Consider the following 5,265-nt stretch of genomic DNA (forward strand, 5'->3'; position numbering starts at 1 on the left):
CTTCCACAAGCTCTCATCTCCGCTTTCTAGCTCCTTGCCAGGTTTTTATAGGGCAGGGCTGACGTCAAAGACTCTTTCAAATCTTCTCTCCCCCCGTCACCTCCCCATCACCACCTCCCTCCTTTCTCGCCCTCGGGCTGAGAGGAGGAGGGGACGTGAAGGAGAGAAACGTTTCTGTCCCATTAAATCTAATCGCTACAAAGATTGCAGACACCCTGCCTTTGCAGACCAGACGCTCCCCCCACCTGTTTGCCTGTGCCCAAAAGATTTCTAGTCTGTTTTTTTCCTCCTCCTCTTCTTGATGGAGTTCACTCTTGCGCCGTGTTTCAGTCTGACACATTTGCTTTCCCAGCTTGGGAGTTGCATGAAAGGATTTTGATCTGTGAACGGACAAAATCAAAGGAAGGATTCAGTCCTTTATAGCTCTTTTTCCCCCATGTTTACCTTGTCATTGAGGCAGTAAATGAATAGGAAAATAACACTGATTCCCCCAAGGCAGCCATGGGACTGGATGCTGTTCTCACATACACACCTTCCGATGACTGGCCCCTGCAAACTCTGTGCATTTTGGTGCTCTCCCACCACCTTGTGTTTTGGTTTGGCCATGGAACGCTGACGGCAGCACTACAGAATCAGCCCCCTTGAGCCCTCAAAGATGAAAAAGCTTTAAATAAAATAACCTGGGGAAAAAAAACAAACTCTCAATCCTGCCTTCCCAAGGGCTTTGCTCCTCTTGCAGTAATTCCTAAGAGACCAAATGCCTGAGGACCTCTGGGACTGTGACAATGGGTGGCAGCTCAGGACATGTCCCAGGACTCTGCTTTGCTTGAGCAAAAAGGCCTTTTCCTCCCAGGGGATTTGCAGCAGCTCTCCCACACCAAAAAAAGCATTGTGGGAATGCATGGTCCTGCTTTCTGTGAGCCACTGCCTGGCACAAACCCCTGCTGTGGGGAAGCCAGTGGTGTTTCACTGGTTGGCTGCTGGGGAGCTCACCCACAACCTTGCCAACAACAGCCTTGCTTTGGAAGACATCTGCTGAAGACACCTGTTTAGTGTTGGTGGCTTGTCCTTCCTGTCCTGGGATAGCTGAGTTCGTGCCAGCACGCTGATGATTTTTGCAGTGACAAAAGCCCTGGAGGATCAAGACCCCATTGAATTCCTCAAGGCCACAAAGCTCTCGATGTTTGCCATCTCCTGCAAACACCAGGGAGCAGATAGCGTGATCAATGCCAGACCCACCAAGGCAGCTTGGGAAGTTCCAACTGGCTAGAGCTTGGAAGAAGTTGAAGTGAGCAGTTGGCAGCAGCTAAAGAATTGGTCCAGCAGTGAGCCAAAAATAATTTTAATTCAGGTGGAGCAGCTTCTCTTATTACAGGTGCTGAGGACACCCTGCTGTTCAGTCCAGTGGAAACCAGAGGAAAGAGTTAAGCAGCCATCAGGGCTCCTTTCTCCCCAGCCTCTGTGTCCTCCCATGTGGTACCACCTCGCACACCGAGAGCAGCCTTTGTTTTTGCTTTAATTTCATCCCTAACCCCCTCAGAGTCTCCTCACCTTCTGTTTGCCCTCTGCTAAACCCTGGATGCTCAAAACATAAGATAAAACCCCACCAAACTGATGGAGGGGAATGCTGCCTGGTGTTGCAGGATCATCTCAGAAAACATTTTAGGGGCAGGTCCTGGGCCATCCCTGCTGCCTAGCAGCCGGGCAAGGAGCAGCATTACTGGCTCAGTTACCCCCTGGCTACTGGGGTGGCCTAGGGACCCCCTTACTGGGTAATACAAATTAGCACAATCCTACGGATGATTTTTTTTTTGTGTGCCACTGGCTGAGGTGGACCATGGTAGCTGGACAAGCTGGGGTGCGGGGAACACTGCTCCAAGATACTGGTGCTCACTCCCATGCTGCTGCCTTAGCCAGGCATCCCAGCTGTGCTCACTGCAGGCTGCACTTTTTCACAACCCTTTCGAGACCATTTTTCAAGCAAATGAATAGAACAGCAGATCATTGGCATTGCTTCGCTCTGCCACCCGGAGACCTCTGTCACCTAAGGAGTGGTGGCTGTCTTTGATGGCCAGGCTCGCCAACATGCTCAGTGCTTGATTGCCTCCTGGCTAAGGGAATGAAGGGCTTTGGTGTTAACTGTGGGACAGCATTCATTTAAAACACAGCCCAGCTCCTGCTGAAGTTATACTTTCCATGAACTTAAGAAGACTAGGATCTTATGCAGATTGCCACCCATGCTGTCTCATGTTTCCACATTCTGTCCCAATTTTTTGAAGCAAGGCTTTTTTCAGGGAGCTCATAGACCAGACTTTCAATCAGTATGACACTCCTTCCCATGCTGGAACTTTTCTGTCTTACCCCAGTCACAGCCACAGAGTGTGAAGAGGGATGCCCACCCCAGACAGTCCCACAGAAGTCCCTCATAGCAATTCATCCTGATTTACCCTACAAGAGATCTGGTCCTCTCTAGAGACCAAGGGGAAAAATTCTTGGATTTTTGTGGTTTTTTAAGTTTATCTTCAGTATCTTTTTCTGATATAGGGGGATTAAAGACAAGCAGTAAATCAGTAGACTGTCAGAAACAGCTCCTTCAAACAAGCAGATGTCTGTCCTAGGTTGTACCAGTGTCTTGCCTCAGGAAGCCTGAATCCACTCTGCTGTTAGTGCTTCCTAGTATGTAGGAAGTAGATCTCATATGGAAATATATGAGTTAAAAGCAAACTAAGACCATATTGGTCATCTGAAGATAATCTATGAAGACTGGCAGGAAGAAGAATCAACTCCAAAAGAGGCCACAAAAATTAAACTTATTAACTTTCATGTTATGTATCAGTGAAGGTACCTCACCGGGGATTCTGTGACTCCATTAACATCAGTAAAGTAAACACATAAAGAAAGCAAAGATGCCTCTTGCAGCCATTGCCTGTTTGCTTTGCTGAAGAAGAAGTTGTCCTCTGTGGCTTTACAACCACACAAGGCCATTTCACGCAATGGTGGTGTTAGATTGTCTAGAATGAAGCTGAAAAGGTGTTGAGGGCAGAAAGTCATAGCTGGGATAAGTACTTAAGAAATGTTTAAAACTATTGAGAGGCTTTGCTAGTGTGATACACTGTTACAATATGAGCGTTGTCAATGAAAGGCCTTGCCAAGATTGGACCAGCTTCACTGGGATTTCATTTGGGAAGAAAAAAGGGACTTGGCTAGGAGGAGAGTTTCAAGAACTGCATTTAAATATTTTTATCAAATAAACTTTTAATTCTGGATGAATTCTTCTGGATTGCACTACCTTTAAACCAGCATGTAGAATATGGAATTTCAACATTTTTTGTTTGAGGTTTTCAGCTGAATTTTAGTACAAAGACAAACTTCAAATTGCTTAATGAATTTAATCTCTTTTTCTTCATACTGTTTTCTTACCTTAAAATCAGAAGAGAAAACATTTTGCCAGACCTTTTATTTTCGGTAACTGACTGAGTTTAAGGGTCTCTTTAGAACAGCATTTGCTAGTCATGATAAACATAAAATCAGCATCAAAGCAAGTTCCAGTTATCCAAATTTGTAATCAATTTGCTGAAAAGATAGCCTTAAAATGTCAGTTCATGTAAAGAATTGAGAAAACTGGTAAAATACTTCAATAAATATGGGAACAGAAAGAGTCATTCATCCGTCCTGTAGGCTGTAACATATTCAGAGATCACACGTGAAGGCTCTTTTGGCAAACAGTGGTTTTTAAAAAGTGCTGATAACATCAGACAATTTTTAAGTATGAAGAGATGAAATTTCTTTGAATATATTTTCTGTCTCCTTTTGTCTCTTTACATATTGTTACTTTCCTTGTGAAATCCAGTACTTTATTTAAGTTCATCAGTTCTTCTGCTTACTTATCTCATCCCAAAGCCCTTGATTTTTAATCCATCTTCTTTACACAACAAATTGGCATACGGTTGTCTGACAAATTAAGCATACAACTCTCTTCTTTAAGCCCTGCTAATCTGTCACCCCCATCCCTGTCTGATGATGAGTCCTGCATTGTACAGAAATGTTCTCCAGCCCAGAGACTCCACATAGCCAAAGTGAAGTCCTGCTTTATACACAACCAAGGGCAAAATTTCCAGATTGCCATGAGTGATGGTAGTAAGACTTTGTCCCTCTGATAGGAGTGGAAAAATCACGTTGATTGTCCTGCCCTGGAGTAGCTGACAGAAGAGGTGAGCCGGGAGAAACCACATGGCAGCAGGTTCTCCTTTTGGGTAGGAAGTTGGGCAGCAGGTAGACATCCTTCAGAGCAGTGTCATCAGCATAGCTGCAAAAGGACAGGCATTGCTTTTTCCCAGCTGGTCCAGTGAAAGCTCCTTAACACATGTTCCACCTGTGTTCTTCCCAGCAAAGTCCCACCTTTTTGGAGACCATCCACAGCTTGGACATTTCCATCTCTTTGTGTGTCTACATCTCTATAAACCACCTGCTTGGGTCCATGTTTACGTTCTACTGTTATCAGACATCACTTCTAGGGGATGCGAGCCTGTTTGCTTAAACCAAGCCAGGCTTGTCTCAGCTTTTGTCATGTTTGACTAACTACCAGATTTGTTAATGAGGAAGAGGAGCCTTTAGGAAGCTTTATGAAGGAAACACAACAGATGGATGGGTCTTCATCACTGCTTTGTTTCTCACACTCCAACCACATGACCATTCTTGAATGTGTGCAGGTGCCATGTGTATCCAGCTGTGTGTTTTAAGGGATTAATCTGGCATAAAGCAGAAAGAGCAAACACTGTTGGACACTGCTTCACTGGTCTAGTGCCCAGAAAGAAAAGCCCATAAACTGGACAGCTCTGGCTGTGCCTCCCTCAAGCGTAAAGCAAAAAATCCAGAAATGGCATTAAGGTGCAGAGCACTGCTGGTCCTCCAGAGGCTCGTTTCACTTGCCGCTGGATGCAGGGTTGGTGGTGCAGAGAGCAGAGCAAGATATCTTTTTTGGCTGGATCCATGTGGTCATTTTGTGCATCCTCAAGCATTGTTTGCAATAATCACCATTCCTGAGCACCTCAAGTACGGGAACCAAGAGGAAAGCCCCATCTGCCAAATTGCCATCCCTCCCATCGTGGCAGTTGGAGAGATCTCCATGCAATAGCCTGTGGCCTTGATACAGGTCCCGGGGTGAATCAGTTGCAAAGGCACTTACAGCCCAGCCTGGTGAGGGTGGGGGTCTCTCTGGTGGCACAGGGAGTTACAGGGACAGAGTTTGCGCTGTGAGACTATCCC

The sequence above is a fragment of the Phalacrocorax aristotelis genome, chromosome 5, assembly GCF_949628215.1.
Source record: "Phalacrocorax aristotelis chromosome 5, bGulAri2.1, whole genome shotgun sequence".
NCBI classification, from domain to species: domain Eukaryota; kingdom Metazoa; phylum Chordata; class Aves; order Suliformes; family Phalacrocoracidae; genus Phalacrocorax; species Phalacrocorax aristotelis.